Source organism: Nipponia nippon, unplaced genomic scaffold, assembly GCF_047370975.1.
Source record: "Nipponia nippon isolate SJK-2023a ecotype South Korea unplaced genomic scaffold, ASM4737097v1 scaffold_4, whole genome shotgun sequence".
NCBI classification, from domain to species: domain Eukaryota; kingdom Metazoa; phylum Chordata; class Aves; order Pelecaniformes; family Threskiornithidae; genus Nipponia; species Nipponia nippon.
The window spans coordinates 44064029-44081825 of NW_028262358.1; the positions used below are offsets into that span (position 1 = coordinate 44064029).

At 40.7% G+C, this 17797-nt stretch overlaps 1 protein-coding gene across 2 annotated transcripts in view; it reads right to left on the reverse strand.

Annotated features, from left to right (window-relative positions):
* The window catches only part of SLC35F3 (solute carrier family 35 member F3), a 193817-nt gene that overhangs the window by 73519 nt on the left and 102501 nt on the right, over positions 1-17797 (reverse strand). The window lies entirely within an intron of this gene.

Sequence of the window (17797 nt, forward strand, 5' to 3'; positions counted from 1 at the left end):
CCTTCTGTTTATAACTGTTGTAAGCATTACTGGAGGAGACAGCACTGATGAATTTTATTTCCATATCTCATAAAATATTAACCGTTTCCAATATTTTCTGAGAAGCTCTCCTGGTTTTGTGCATGAAGAACAGCTGCATTTCAAATAATACTAGTGAATTCCACAAAATGTAAGAAAAAAAGCTAGTTTAAGTCTCAGAGTTTCAACACTGGACTATATAACTTTAATTTTCAGACTTGTGCTTTAGGATTTTGACAGGAAACATTAATGTCTTAGCCATGTTTTGGAAGGGAAACATTTTGTCAATTTTCATGTTACTTTGAATTTTAAAGAAAAGTTAATTCAGTGCCCATGGGCACGTATGGGATTGGGAAGTTCTGTGAACAAAGCCTTACATTTACATGGGAATCAGATGTTTGCCGAGCTGCTTCAAACCTGTCTGACGCTGCCAGGGGTCAAGGGCATCCCAAAGCCACTCAATCTCAGTCTTCATTGCCTTTGGCAACACAGGGGAAACGAGCACAGGTATTAGCCCAGGACAATACTTCCTCAAAAATGGACATGCAGGAGGAATATGACCAAGACTATTCATTTTCTGAAGGCCACTGAGTCTCCTACGACCGACAGTAGATTGAGAACAGATGTTTAAAGGTGAACGGCCCATGAATAGAGTAAAATTCACATGGCTGTTGTCACAATTACATGATGCCCGCGTAGCTCCTTCAGTGGACTGGCTCTACACCTTTGCCTCTCTTCAGGTGCAGTTTAAGGGAACTGGACGAGGTGGCTCAAGAACAACCCATCATGTGGCGACTCTGATTGTTCAGTGAAGCCACCTGCAAGGTTTGCCTTTGGGAGCTGTGACCTATCATGAAATACAGCGATCAGACTACCTAAATACATAGCATTTCTTGATATTGGTGGTGGGAACACAGGAGAAACTGAAAAACCAGTAAAACACTTAAGATGCCCATTTGTCATCCTGCAGTTTGTCACTCCCTGGGAACTCCAGCAGGCTCAACAGTTTTGCCTCGTAGAAGCTGCTTTTTGCTAGCTGCTCCTGACAACTCCACCAACCCTCCTTCTGTCTCTTGTCACGTTTTAGCCATTTCAAATTTCGATTCCCAAACCTAGCAGTTCCCTGTGCAGTTGTGGCTGGAGACGAGAAAGTAGTGTTCTCATATCCTAACAGCCTGGTGGTTTTTCTAATGACCCTCCTGGGTTTATCAGGCAATTGCTTTTCTTTACGTATTTGAATATGGGATGCTGTCTAACTATGAGACCTTAATGACCCCAAATCATATAAAATACATCATTATGCCATCAATAGCAACAATTCAGTAACAACTATTTCTTAACCCTCTCGTTATCTAGGATACATACAGTATTAAAAATAACTGGGCATCACCTCTACATTCTTCACCACCAGCCCACTCCTGGCCAGTTGTCTTTGTAAAGCACTGGATGCGAAGTGAATTTAAATGTAGTCGTGCATGTTTGCTGCCATCAGAAACAGTGTGTAAGCTGTGTTAAGCCTCTACTGCTGTAACATCCCAGCTTAGGAGGACCTGACTCCTCTAGTAAAGATGCAAAGGCCAGGAAACCATGTTTGGCAGTAGCTCACACTTCTAGCATTGTAAAAAAATAGGTGAAAAAACCCTGAAGTTGGAACATACGAAAACAGAATTAAAAAAATCTAAAACCTAAAAACAGGATTAAAAAATCTATTGTTCGGACTCTAGCTCAGAAAGAAAAGAAATAAGTTCAATCTGTGAGGCAAGCGTTTGTCCTCAAAGAAAAGGTTCTTTCAGAAGTGACTGAGCAAATCAGCATACGCTTTCGGCCTCAGACACACAAGCAGAGACCATAAGAACTGAAGACAGGATCAATTTTTTTTTCTCCTCAGCTGAATATTTACAGAACTCTGCACTGCCCTCCCAAGTAGTATCAGGCAGGAAAAGAGCAAAAAATGAGATGAAAAAGGGACATCCAAAGATCTTTCAGAAAATAAGAGTAAAGACACTTCTGAGCAAATATATTCTGTATTTCAAGTCACCCTTTTTATGGACAGTGCTCTGGGATGAAAATCACGATGTCTGTTGAATTTAAGTTTTACTGCCAGCTGCTTGAACCAAAGATTAGGTAGGATAAAAGCACTGCCAGTGGCCTGTGGACTGGAGAGGGTTTCAGCCTACATAAATAACTTGCCAGATATTTGCCAGGAAGAAAATTGCTGCCTATCTAAAATCCAAAGATGCGTAAGAGCTAGCAGGTCCAGACTGATTCCTGTGTTGCCCTTCTACCAGGAAGAGTGATTTTAAACACTTTAAATAATTACATTTTTCCTATTCTCCTCTGTATAACCTGCACTTTGTCTTTCTTCTTATTTTTTATGTCAGTGTTTCTTTTGCTCTTTTTTTTCTTTGCATTATCTTTTCCTTTCCTCCTTCATGTCTTTCCTTTGTCAAATTTCTCCCAGTGCTAATACTAAAAAGCTTGCAATATGAACTGAATGCCACATCCACTTATAAAGTTACACAGACAAACAGAAAAAAACTTTCAACTGTGGGTTCTTTTTTTGTTGTTCATGTCCATCACAACCCTTAATAGCTAGTACTGGAATTTTTGGAGGTGTCTTACACTTCACAATTTACAGCTTCAAAGTAAATTCACTGTAGCTGTCCAGAAACCATGTGCCTCTCAAGCTCTCCTACCCTTTGCTCTGTGATTTTAAGATTCTGCCTGTGCACACTATCAGCACTATGTCCAGAAGAATTCAAGATGAGGATGAAAAATAACGCCCTAGGCACAGCCTCTCCCCAGATTTTCCAAGTCTGCCCTGCTTCCTTACAGGCGCTCCAAGGGAGGTCCAGCAGAGCTGGCTTCTGGGTTCATTCTTGGGAAGCAGCAAGTCAGATCCCTGGAAGCAACAGGTTAATTTTCCTGGGACCTCTCACTGAAATGCTTAAAGTAAGTAGCTGTGCTGATTGCCCTCAGAGAGACCATTCAGTTTGGCACACTGAGTTCCTCCTTCAAGCATAGATTTTATTTAAAAGGCATTATATAGGATGAACCTTTTAGCACCAAGTGCCTTGTAATTATATCCTCCCTACCCTGTAATTCTAATCACTCCAGTCTCCCACTCTTGGAGAGGCTAATTGCTTCTTCTCGAGCCCACTGGCTACTTCTCTCTTTTTTGCAGGCTGCTTCTCTTGCTTCTTTCAACTGCTATTAAGGGAGACATTAATACAGTTGGGCCCCAGCTATTTTATTACAATATGAGATAGCAATATAAGCCTGCTTCCTAGAAGAATATCTGCCTTCAGATACTGGGAAAAGGAAAAGGGAGAGAACGCTGGGGTGGGAATGCCTGTTATAAAATCTAAAAGTACTTACTGGTGTGTGCTACGAGCAGCGGCAGTGCGATCCTCCCACTCCATTTCAGGCTCTGCCATTGTCGTGACACAGGGCGTGAGTTAAGTTTCTGCCACAAGTTACTCATGAGTACCCTGGGACATAACTTAGCTACTTCCTTAAGGTGCTTTTTGAGATTCTATGCTGAAAAGCCCTGGGAACGGCCAAGCATTATTGTTACTAAACACCCGGAGTGTATCTAACAGGCTTACTATTTATAATTTATCATCCTTTCTTAATAAAAAGGATGAATTTATTACTAGTGCAGAGGGTGAATGTATTGTTACTGCCGTTTGACACAGTGCAAGAATAATTAATGCCTTTGGGTCATACGCTAAACCTGAGTTTTTGAAATGACAGTGAAACAGCATTTTGTAGACCAAGAAGTACCTCTCTTAATATTCTAGGTGTTCATAAATTGATTCATAATCTTATTTATCTTTATAGAGTGAATGATTTTAACCTCCCAAGTACATTGCTGAACAATACAATGTCAGATGAATACCTACAGCAAAGCTATATTGCCTCATATTCATGGGAAACACCACGGAGAAAGTTTAAGTCGTTTGGGCTGCTTCAAGGCCATGGGAGTTTTGATTAGGGAGCAGGGTTAAAGACGGGAAACAGGCTTGAGATTGTGGCTGGAAAGTTAGGAGGGCTGCTCTGTCTCTTTGGAAAGGACGTACTTTATATGAAGGACCCTGGATACAGTCAGGAGATTCATAACGACGTAAAATCAGAATAATTCCACAGATTCCAGTACAGCCATGTCAGATGAATGCAGAGGCAGCAAAAGAGTATAATCTACACCAAATATCTTGTACTGAATTCAGTCTTTTACTTAGACTATAACATTATGCCCTCAAAAAACAGTCATGAGACTGAGGAAAACTGGAAGTTTTTTTCCAACAGAAATACTTTGAATAAACAAGGCAGGATTGTAACATTATGTTCTCTGTTTGATGAATTTATTTAGTCTAAAATAAGCAAAAACCTTGTGGGGTTTTTAATTCTTCAGATTGGAAATTCAGTGAATATCAGCTTAGCTCTAAAAAGTTTCATACATACTGACCAGATATTGAGGAGATGGTCTAATAGATTGCCTTTGATTTCAGCAGATATAGGGGAACCACAGCCTGAGGGTCTGTGAAGGAGGTCAGGAAAGGCCCAGGGAGAAAGGGATGGTTTCTCTTAGTCATTCTCATGCTTCTCTCTATTTTTAGCTGGGACTATACTATGGCACACAAATTTACTACAGGTATCTTCTTTTCCCCCCACCCACCTGGGCACAAGGTATGTGCACTGTTTGTGGAGGTTCTGAATGATACACAACCTTTATCCTTTTTCAGCTTGATTCCTGCCAACTTTTAGGAGTTTGCAATTTACACATTGTTGCAAAAAGCAGAGATTTCTACAATCTTCCCTGGGACATGAATGTCCATTGGTGGACCTTTTCTGTTTTTCTCTTGCAGTATGAGAAGAAAGCAGGTACAATGGGTTCTTGCTGTCTCTTGCTAGTCAGTAATTGCTAAATCTATACAGGTTTTGTTAATATAGGCATGACAATTTTTTAAAATGCTGGAGTAGAAACTTCCAGTTTCATGCTTACATGACAATGGTCGTGAGCATTGAAGATGTGTCATTCTATGCTATAAGCCCTGTATTTTACAAAATAACAAGACAGCTCTTTATAAAGACCTTCTGCTACTTATCATTAATCCCTCAACTTCTAGACTGGCTTTGGTTAATGCTTTTGGGGAATGAATCTGGATCATTAATTAACAGTACCAGGGATATCTGTAATAAGATTACGCACATGGTTTTACATTCCCATGACTCAGCTGATTTTCTTTTGAACTAATGGGAACTTTGCCATTGCACTCAATGCACTCAACACTGGAACAGTCATTGCTGATAAAACAGTAATAATAAAACAGCTAAAAAGGAAACTAAATTTAAAAAGTAGACAAATTTAAAATATTAGCTTACAGAGTAGAAGGAGGGAGGGTCATGATAAGCTATGAATCCACAGGAAAGCTAAGAGAGGGCAAAACATTAGGCAGAAATATCCAAGATAGAGAAGGAAAGAGAGGACCACCAGACAGGATAAGCCAAAGACAGACGGACAACAGTTCAGGCAAGCATGAGAACACAAATACAAAACACACTTGGAATCAGAAATAAGAATATTGGGGTAATTCAGAAAAACTGAAGCACCTGCCTATTGCAAGGGAAGTCCATGTGTGTTTCGGATAGACTGTGGGAATTCAGGATCCTGTTCCTTTCAGCTGGAATAAAAAATAGGCTACTAAAAGCACAGATTCCTATTACAAGGAGGCTCCTTGTTCTATAAGGTGTTTTTTGGAGTTAACATGTATTCTTGTGCAGAGACTTCCACCTTGTTCTTTAGCTGCAGTTTGATCCTTTCACCACGGCCAGCAGGGCAAATTCTTTGGAGAATCCAGCTGATTTGTATCCCTCCCATCACACACAGCAAATCTGTCAGATACAGCCACAGGAGTGTTCACTGGATGGCACATGTATATGAAGTAAGAGTAGTGGGAAGAAGACTGGCACTTCATCTGAGGATGCCCTGGCTGGTACCCTATGGTCTTAGCACAACCCCAGGGGAACATCAGCTTCTGGTGTCACTTACAGTAGGATGAGGCATGCTCCGATCTTTGCTAGGAACTGGACAGATGCCTGGGTGATGGTAGGATAAGGGACCTGAGAGCAGATGGGCTATCCCTCTCCCTCTCGACTGTACTGAACCTCCATTAGGCAGGCTCCAGCCTCTGCACTGATGGCAGAATCATTCTCCCGAGATCTGGAACAATGAAACTTCCCCCTGGGGTGGCTGTTTGTGCTCCTCTTCCCTCTGCCACTCCCAGCACATGCAGGTCTGGATCTCAGATTATATTTCCACTAAACTGTGAAGAAGCCTGAAAGCAGATTTATATCCTGCATATTATTTCCACCAGCGTTCCCCCAAGTGTATATAAAACGTTACTATAATTCTGTCCTAGGGTTCTGTTGGTATTAACAAATCACTTGAATTTTGCTCTAAGTAATTAAAATTACAAGTACCTTTTATTGCAGTTACAGGCAAGAGGCAAATGCGGCTGGGGCCTTGTTATTCAGATATGTGTAATAATTCAGGCAGCAGCATATATTTCTTTAACTGCTTTTCTTTCACAGAACAGTCTAAAGCCTTCAGCAATGCAACACACAGTTCCTCAAAGCTTCAAAACATAAATCTAGGTCCCATACCACCTAATGCAAATAAATAGCACAAACTCCAAGCAATTTTTTTCTGATTAACTATGTATAAAACACCTTACAAATAACTTATAGCTGTTTCATGTAGTAACTCACTGAAAAGAAATAACTCTTCAGTGTCAACTTAAACCTGGCTTCGGTATTAGCATTCCAGTGCAAAATGTAAAACAGAGTATTGCTCATGGAGACCTAAGAAATAAAGCTTTAGACTGAGTCCAGGCTCTCTGGCTCTTTCAGACATCTCTAGGAATAAGCCAGCATTTTATCAGAAATAAATATAAGACTTGCTGTTTGCTCAGTCTTTCCCCCACTAATGGCATTTCTCCAGGATTGACTTTCTAGAGAGGATTAAAACAACAACAACAAACAACGCATAAAGAAAAGAAGGGCAAATCAGTAAGCAAATACATTTATAGGAGACTGGAAGGTTGTAAGGCCTCTCAGGCCCTATTCGCTGAAGCCTTTAATCACCGTATAGGGCATAGCTAGTGCATTTAAAGGAACTTTAGAAACCCTAATTGAAAAAACATATATACTCCCCAGGGCACAAGACTGTATATTGGAATTGACAAGCTTTTTCTTGGTTTCTTTTTCCCATCAAAAAGCTTATCTTGTGCTCTTTTCCAGATTGTTCGGATGAACAAGGAAGATTGCGAGTAGAGAAGCAGTATCATGCCTGGAAGGCTTGCATGAGATGGATGAAAGAACCAAAACACAGCTTTAAATCTACAAGGAGCTAAGACCACTGCATGACTAAGCTTGAGATTAAGTTCTTGCCAGTCAAACAGGAGGAAGGACGCTTGGTTTTGTTAACCAGGAACTCAGAATAGTTTTTGTCATCCTGACATTTAAGAGCTACTCATATAATCACTGTGTAAAATAAGGTCATAGAAGGCGTATCTGTGGGAGACATTTTTTTGAATGATACTTTTGTGTCTGACAAAGCAAATAGGGCATCAGCTGAAGATAACAATCCAAAGGCAAGAGACAGGCAGAAGCATACGGAACTTATTAGTGCAATTAAGGCTACAGAAAGGGAGGACACGAAATACTAACAAGGCAAATGTTGGGAGTGCAAGTTGGCTTTGCTGAGATAAACGCAACAGAGCTCAGTCCGAAACAGCATCCAAACAGATATTCACAGACAGCCTGCATGCATTTCGTTATTTTAGGAGTGTAAAGATTTACTTGAAAATTACTTTAAAAAAATAAGAATGTTTTTGCTGTCTGGACAGGATCCAGATGTGGATCCCTTAGGCCAATCTCTTTCCATTAACTGCAGAAGCACTACAGAGAAGTCCCCCAAACTACAACTCTAACTTTTAGAGGAACACATTTAGATGAAATGTGGCCCTTCATCTCTATGTTTCAGTGTACGTCGAACAGGATTAATAATAATACTCACCGCTTCATCTAAGTTAATGAAATACATTTTAAAGAGTTCTGACCCTGCTCTCCCTCCTCTAGCAGTGTATAATATACATAAATATAAGAAAATAAGCTGCTTGCACGTCAGTCAATCTATACCACCTACATTAAGCTTCACCCAATTTAACTGCCAGTTAATGGCTTACTGCTAACTGTCTAAATCCCTAAGCAGCAGGACTGCTTTAAGTCCTTTTGCTTAAAAAGCAGCCTTCTTTATCTTGTAGAGGATCAAACAACTGCTCCAACAGATATTATTTCTCAATGAAGACAACACCTAGATTCTATCTGATCATTGTAAGTACGTTAGCATTGAGCCAAGCTATATGTTTTTATCTCACTACGTCCTTCTCTCCCCTATATCTTATCACACATAACTTTGTCATATTTTATTGCTAATCAGGGAGAATCTTAAACAATTCACCCTTAAACAGTGGTGTCATCCGTTCATCACATGCTCTAATCATTGAATACCACTAGAATAGTGTTCAGCAGCTTGCATGCATTGAAAAAGCCTTTACCTGTGGTGTGGATATTCCATTTCCACCTAACATTCCCTTCCTGGGTCATTGCACGCAAAGTGAAAAAAAACCCTATATCTTATTTCACAGTGATTTTTACCCCTCCTACTATTAATTGGGTTTGTTTGTTTGTTTGTTTTGGACAGAAAAAGGGTCTTTAACTGAAGAGACACCACGTCCTATTGCATTACCAGCAAAATGACTGCATTTCAGCGTGCAGAGCTGCATAACAAGTTCAGCCAGCCTCGTCTCACTTCCAGATAGTTTCAAAATTGTTGTCTCTGCTTCAGGGGAAGTCACTCAAAGTCATGGAAGATCTCGTTGTAAATGTTAATGTGATGTCACTATATACTGGCAACAACCAGGGTCATTATGTTCTGCCTTTCCTATGTGTCTTTCCTTCTTTGTACCCCCATTCAGCAGGAGGTTTATTAAAGTACTTTAATGTCCCGTGTTTTTCTGTGTTTCAACTGGAGAAATTGTGCTTTCTTTTTTATTTCCAACTCCAAATAAGTACAATGCATCTGTTATGATGAAATTGCTACCCAAAATGACTGCCAATGACTGCCTGATCAGTGCTGAGGGGTTTGGGGTTGTTTTGGGTTTTTTTTGTTTGTTTTTTTTTTAATATTTAGAAAACTTTGGGGTGAAAGGCACTGAAGAGCAAATAGAAATCATTACTGCTTCTCCTGTCACTTAGGTACTAACGTTCTGATATTTTCCTGCCTGCTTGTATACTGCACACAAACACGAACAAACTACATTTTAAAAAGAGATTAACAGAAAAGTGGTACTGATGAATGTACCAAATGGAGGAAGGGAGGTTCTTTGCAACTCTACCGGGTGCAGAATGCCAAATACTTAACAATTTGCCAATAATAGAGGGGAATGCAAGACTATCTGCTGCTGGAATAGGACCATCTCAAAGCAGAAACAGACCATTTATAAAATGTTAATGACTACAGAAATTCCATAATTAGAATCACTGCTACTTCTGCTGCAGATAATACAGATGGATGAAAGGGAACAGAGAAGATCCTCCAGGCTTGCAGGAAAATTTTTTGCTGTTCAGCACTAAGGAAGATTATAAGAATCCAAAGCCTAAGTGAGAGAGAAGCTGAATAAGAAGGAGGAGTCAAAATACACCTGGTTGTGAAAGGCAAAACAACTGTGGGTAATACATAAGATACAAGACTGTCAGAATGGTTTATTATTAATCTCAACCAAGGGCCTATTTTACTGTGTTTTTCATTTTTCTTTTCAGATTTTGCCTCCTCAGCATTATTTCACTGTGAAGGAGCCTTAGGGATTTGCCATGGATCCCAAGAATGACTTGAAGTGAGCCTCAGATTCCCAAGAAGGAAGGAAAGTGGGCATAGCACAAAATCATTTATATTATAATCACATAAATTAGCATATTGTAAGTCATCCACTTCTATCTCTCATGTCAGTAACGTGTCCTGATTCCTGATGGTATTAGCAAGCTGGATGTTTCATCAGCTGAAGTCAGGGCAATGGCAATGGAAGGACTGCTTTCAAATGGTACGTCTTTTGATATATATGCGCTATGGGTTTTTCTGCTGTATTGCATGGTTTATAACTTCATGGATAGTATGCTTGCTGCTGACATTACCCCTCAGCATGTTCCAATTCCAGGCGTCATACTATGGAAAAGGGCCCAGGCACATAATCAAAACACCAAATAATGAAGCTTTAACTTCAACTGACTTGAGCACATCTTCAGAGCTCTGTATCTGCTTACAAAGTGATTTGCTGAGTGGGTTTAAGTAGATGTTTAAAGCTAAGAATGCACATCAGTGCTTTACTGATGCTGATTAGCCTCCCTCCCTCCATGTCATCTATTTGATTTAACCCTAGAACACATGTGTTTCCCATTCTTTCAGTTGATGTTAGGAGTACAGTGTAACTCCACTCAAAAAGCCTCATCCTCTCCCAAGTCCTACTGAACTTACAGTCTCAGTATATTTTTCATTGCACGAGTCCCACAGGTTAGTTTTGCCCCATGTGAAAAATATTACTCTCAGTTTCACAGCTGCTGCCTATCTGTTTCACTGGGTTAAGTAGTCAAGAACAATTCCCTTTTTTTCTTGTTTTATGAGAAAATTCAAACGGGGAAGTCTGAAACATGGGCCCTAAGCCATTTTTTATTTTGCCTGCACTCACCTTGCTCTCTCCTGTTTAACACTTTTCTAAATGAAACAACTCTGTCTTTCCATCCTCTCTTCATTCTGGAACTTCTCTATGACTGGTCTTTTCCTCACCTCATATTTCTCCTATTCCCGATGAAGCTGGTCTGTGAAACGTTGGCCAAAACTGGCCACAGCAGCTAAATCTGATGTAATAAATTATGGATTTATAGTTATGGGGAATTATGCTATTTCAGTATGGAACCCAGAAAGACTCTGTGAGAAGAGTGTTTCTTTACATTTAGTGATCTGACTTAATGCTATTAGTCCTGCCAATAACTCTGACAAAAGTCAGAGAAAGAAAAGAAGGAACTCAAAATACTAAGTTGCATTTTAATGTTCTTAATGTTAAGGGACATAGAGAGCTGTCTCCGTGCCTTTCTTGTAAGCGTATTTGTGAGACCAAAATGCTGTACAGGTAGTGCCTTTCATAGTATGTAAATCGCATTTTCCTACAAAAAGGAGAAAACGTTCACATTACAAATCATTCTGTCTCGGACAGAAAGAGACTGCAATGTAATTAGCAGGAGGATATGGCTGTTGTAAAAAGTTACCTCTCCTATGAAGATAGGCTTTGCACAGTCCAACCTAGACAGGCTTGAACAATATTACAAGCACATTCATTATATCCATTATAATGTCTCAAGCACATTTGCAGCCAACCCAGGCTGCAAAGACAATACATTTCCCTAAATGGGTTGATGAGAAAGCGGAGGTCCTAGAATTGCTTTGACATATCATTTGTACACGTTGTCATCCTGACGACTCTAAAGTATTAGAGCAACTCCAACGCAGAGATCGTGTGCGGAGAGCCCACAGTCTATTCCCGTCTACAGTGCAGCATCCTGGATCTGTTGATTAGCCCTCGGCTATAACAGCTAAGAGATGTCTCAGAAAAAGTTTAGAAGACGGCAAGAATATTTCACATATATCTTTGGTTTTATCTCATGTCTTCCTTTTTTAACATTCTTATTTATAACCATGTTTTCAGGTTTATGATCAAGAATGTAGCCTATTGCTTTGCTAGACAACACTTGTTTCCATTTACTTTATGCCTGCCCACCCTTTAAATTTCACGACACAGATACACTACTTTCTCAGAAGCAAAAGGTTCAAACAAAGCAGTACTACAGTCAGACTCTGGATGCCTGCAAACTAAGACATGGCTTGGACTTCCAAACAAGAGCAGGTGAGGAAAGTGTGCGCTGCTGTGGATGAACTGTTATATGTGGAAAACCATGCGGAAATAAATTACAAAAAATCTGCATGGGCACCTTACACTGTCTTTAGAAAACCTGTTTGTGACAGAGCACAGGTGTCCCTCAGCTCCCCAGGCCAAGCATGGGTACCTGGCACAGGTACTCAGGGAGTGAGAAGAGGAGATGTGTGTGCTCGGGCACCTGGGAGCTCTGTAAGCCCAAGCTTTGCTCATCCATCCTGGGCAAAGACCTCAGGACTCCTGCAGCATTTGACAGTGATTTTAGGCAGAATTTGTGAGCAAGTACTTTTCTCTCTGCTACTTCTGTGGATGTGTTCAAAGAATTTCAGTGAAGCAGAAAGGCTCCATTTTCCCCTTTGGAAGCTCAGTTTGTTACTTGCACGAGGAGATGTCTTGACTTTCCTGAGCACATCTGCACAAGCCTGCTGTGCGAACTATGTCTATTGACCCTCAGGAGTAAGGTATCTGCAGTCTGGTCTTAAGGGTGAGATCCAAATGCTACAGTAGCCAACAGAAAGGCCACTGCTGATATCTATGGAAATATCACTCCTGGCCTAGGCGACTTTGAGTAACTCACCAAGTGCTCAGTGGGTCTATTCCTACTGAAGTCTGTGGAATTGTAGCAGGAGAGAAAATGTCCCAGAGCAGGAAGCATTCAATAAAGTCACTATTTTTTCAGCAGTGAATTGGAACACTGGGAGTGCTGGAAAATGCAGAAGGTTTTCAGTGGAGGTTGAAAGAACCACAGCAAAGGCTTAAAGAGCCCAGGCTTGTCTTATCTGTGAACAGCTACCTGACACCTGGTCTTCAGATAAAATAATGATATGGGAACTATATGAAAAATGTGTAGGCATTCAGAACATCGTATTTATAACCTGTACATATGACATCTTAAAACGTACAGTAAAAAAATCTTCACATAGGTGCATTATTGCCAATGACATACTGTATAGTGACCTATTTTGCACTTAAGATATGGTGTATCTCAAATACTTTGGTTTGATCCTTACCATAAAGGCAATAGAAATGCTGCTCTGCCTTTTGTCTTTGTCAAAGCACTAGAATTGGAGTCTAAGTCACCAAAATGCATTAGACTTTCACACAAAGCATGATAGGGCTTTTCCTCCTCACTCAGCCATTTTGGCTGGTTGTTACAATCACTTTGAGATTGTTCTGATTTGGCTTTCTCAGTTATGCTTTTTAGAGCTCAGACAAGACATTCTGCTTGCAGTATTACTAGGTGTATTTGGCATTTGTTGCAGTCAAGCATGGTTATTGTTAACGTGGAGCCACATCAGCAGAGACTCAGCACAGTAGGGGCTATGATGCTGTGACTGGAGCGAGTCCCTGACCAAAAGTGGGGGGAGGATGGTGCATGGAAAGAGTACTGATAAGAGCATCACCTGTATTGCTGCACATTGCGTGTGCTGTCTTTGAATAACCCAAATCAAACAGAGAGCTGAGAGTTTGTTAGGATATGCATAGTGAATAGTTCAGATAGGTGATTTATAAACATGATACAGTCCTGGAAATGTAGTTACCATCAGTAACAAGCACAGTTATTATTTCACAAAATGCAGTAACCATTCAAACTTGAAGGAATGCCCTAATTAAGAAACACAGTAGGATTATAAAATAGAGAAGCCCGGGGAGAAAGAAAGGTCCCGCTAGCTATATTTGCATTGTTTTATTTCAGAGCTTGGTGCCAGAGAAGAGGTTAAAAGGCTGCCTCGCCACAGCCATTTGCTCATAAGCACAAAATTTACCTGCTGGTGGGTGGCAGGACTGAGACGACAGATCAGAAGAGGAGAATCCATCCTAAAAAGAGGAATAGAGTAGACTCAAACTGTACGAGAGCTCCCAAAGCAAATCAGAGTGGCAAACTTCGTTGCCTGTTATCCTAGGTAGTTCTGGAGACTCACTCCATGGGCAGGGGATTGCTGCCAAAAGGACACCTTGGCTATCATGGCCAAGTCCACACTCAGAGCCCCAGCTGCCATGCAGATGAAGTACTCGGTCACTGCAGGCTGCTGTTTTCTGCTTGTCTTTTTGGTTTTGTTTTCCATCATCCAGAGCACCACCCTTCACTAGAATAAACATGTTGTTTGTATTTTAGGCTAATATTCGAAACAACCTAATGCCCTTTGGTTCTGTTACTACCTGGGTAGTCAGGAATCCAAACCAAGAGGGGTGTGCAGAAACCCCACCATGTCTCCGGCCTGCTATCTATAAAGGGATCTGCAGGCACTGAAGGTGCTTATTGCCAAGTGTTAGGGAGAAATCAGCCCTGCCATATATTATCCACCGCCTCATAGGCAAAGGTATGCAAGGAGGAGATCATTTACCACCTTGGGTGACCCTCAGGTTAACAAAAATATCTTTGCATGGAAAGATACGTGTATTCCAGAAACCTAGAAAAGGGGACAAACTTGTAAGGCTGGAAGACAAATGAGTAATTTCTCCTTACAATAGCAGACAGAAGCGGAGCTTTGTTATTCCGAGCTGTTACAGGGTACATCAATTAGTTTGCAAGTAGGCTACGTGGCAGCAAATGGTAGAGACACTTCCATTGCTGACAGTATTAAAAACAGATCAAAACATCATACTACAAATACTGTAAAGTGGCATTTGAGTTTTAGTTGTTCTGAAGAGCTGTTAGCAGAGGAAATAACCTCTCTGCTGTCTCCCAAGACAATCTTTTCATGCAATGAGTATGAACCACAGCTAATTAGCATCAGTGGAAGAAACTCTTGGGTGAAATTTGCATCTGCACTGAAGTGAAGATGAAATGCTTTAGTTGTGGGGGATTTCATCCAATGAACATCCAGTGAAAGGGCTACACCCAGTGAGCACTTCAGGCAGGAATAACACATCTCCCTTCTCCTCCCCACCTCTTCTCTTGGTTGTCTCTCAGACATCATCAGGAGCTTCTCCTGAAGATCTTACCTATAAAGAGTTTCTTAAGAGTGACAGTAGGTGGACACCTGCAGTATGGATGGCTCTGGAAGCTTTCTCCTACAGGTAAAAACAATCCAGGCTTGAGTGAGCTGTAGAACTGATCACATTTACGCTAAGAAAACTATGTGAGGAAACGGTCTGAGAAGAGTACTATTGAATGCGCAGCCCCTCCTTCCACTCCCTAAACTAAGGGCTAGTCATCCATCTTCATATTTTTTAAAATAAGGTATTTTTAGAAGCAATATGAAGCAAAAGTGATTTTAGCAGCACCGTTCACGTTTGACAGCTTTTATAAGGTAGGAAAAATAAGCAGTGTGAAACAAATACATGAGATAGGAATAAAACCCCACAACTGCCTAATGACCAACTAAAATATATATTTTGACTCATACTTTTCAAGGCCTGAGAAAATCAGAAAGATTTCAAGAAGAAGGTATTTCAACCAGGCTATGAACTCCATAGGATAAAAGCTATCAAATAGTGCACTGGGTTATATTTGTGGTATTTTGAATACACTGTGGTATCCTTTTCTGACATCATCTGCTTAATTCTATAGTCAGCCCCAAAAATGCACGTGTTTGTAAACCAAGTTCTGCTTTTAGGAATGAGTGCACTTGACTTTTAATTTCAGTGGTGCTTGGGTGCGAATACCTCAAACCCTCCATGTTTAATAAGTGTCCTCCGTTTTGTTCGCCATCTCCAGGCCACAGTACAGTGCAGAGTCCAGAATTCAAGTGCATCTCTAACTTTCCTTATCCAGTATCACTGAGACACAAGAAAGTGATTATTAAAATACACATTCCTGCCTTATTTCTCATTCATTTCAGGTGAAAATGCCAACCTAAAATTCTATTTGTCTTAGCTCTACAGAGCTGGCACAGCTTTAAGGGCAGCCATTTGAGATTTTCTTCTGCCTTGCACATCATCAACAATCCTTTCCAGGTAAGTTCCACTTGAAAAAATCTTTATAATGGGTAATTGTATTACAGGTAATTGTGTCAAAAGCTTTCCTGCCTAAGATCCCCAGTGACTTTATAGTTCAGAAAGAAAACAACAACATATTTCTCTCGTAAACTTACTGAGTATGAACTTATTAGGGAGTTTCTCTCTCATATGTGTTTTGGGCTGAAACCTCTGCAGACCTTGCAGGGAAGATGCATGGACAGATTAACAGAAGCTGGCTCCCTTTTAGGCTTTGGAGAGGAGGGGGAAGGGGAAATTTTCACTGAGAAAGTGAATCATTTGTCCTGACACATTCAAATTTGTGGAAACCCTAAAAAAAAAGTTATCCTAAGCTAAAGCTTTGCCCAACAGTGTCAATCCTCCTCTTGTTTTAAAATGTCCTTAAACCATTAACCTACACTGACCTCAATTTTTAAAGATTGCCAACAAATCCTCAGGTAGAATCAATGGTATGTCTCTTGGACATGCTGTATGATGTTACCATGTATGGGATCTGAGCCAGTAGGTCTCTTTCTCCCATCCTGCAAAGATGATGCAAAAGTTGAAGAAGCTCACACATAAGAAATGCTGCTACACATATCAGTCCTTCTGCTGCATAAGGATCCAACTTACTGAAATGTCACAAGACTCCCTGTCAAAAATACAAGGCTTATTTGCCAGTGATACCCTCCCACTCTGCTGCAGCCCACAAAATGCTTAAAATAACCAACCAAAGGTAAGCTTCAAAGCCTTCTGCCTTGAGCTTCAGTTTCAAACAAAGCAACTGAAATTTAAACAGAGGAAGTAAATGTTGTTCTGTTCATGATTTCACCCTTCAACCAGAAATAAATATAAATCCCCTTATTCCTTAACTATTTCATGAAACTGTGAATTGGGTGAGTGTTCATAAAAGTGCGAAGCCTTGTTAAAAGTTACCACAGAGGTGTGACCTTTGGCATGAAAACACAGAGTGCTTGGATGATCCCGCCACCTTCGGTCACCTTGTAAGTATGGCAAAGGTGTCACAAAGTTCTCTAATGCATCTCTGTATTTTCTCTGCAATACTACTAGGCAAGTAATTAATACTGGAGGTTGTAAAATCCTGAACAATCTTCTACCATAAGCTGCTGCTTTCAGTTATAGTTGGCCTAGCAAGCTTTACCTTCAGATTCCTAGACTGGGTAAAGAGAGAGACAAGGAAGCACCTACACGGCTGTCCATAACACGTAACTGTGTCACACTGGCAGATTTATGTGTTGTGGTTCCCTGTGTCCTTTCTTTTGCCTGTCCTTTCTTTTGCCTGCCCTTTCTGGCTTTTATCCCTAGTTTTTGATCCACACGCCGTGGAAATGGAGCTCCTGCTTAACTTTCCTCTGGATTGTCCCATGGCAGGTCATGGTTTGTGCTATGTGTCTGCTGGGTGACCTCTTTGTGCCTCAGCCTATGACAAACGTGATTCTCCATCGTTTCTGGCCCATTCTTCTACCGCATCGCTGTCCCTGAATTTCAAGTCAATGATTTTGCAGCTTGACCCTCTCCTCCTCCAATCCTTCCCAGGCTACAAGGGCTGAAAAGCCGCATTTCCTTATACCTGAGCTGTAAAGAGGCGCTACTGAATGTGCTGGGAAGCACCCTGGGGGTAGCAGATGTTAAAACTGAGGTTATTAAATATTCTGGATATGGATCAGTGCGAATGAATTTGAAGAGATGAACTCCTAGCTGTTCTGTAAGTGACATGAGAAGAGTTAACTGCAGTTTGGGTAGCACGGAGGAACAATTTCAAAGAAAAACCCTGAAATGTCAAAGAACAGAGTTAACAAAACAGATCATTG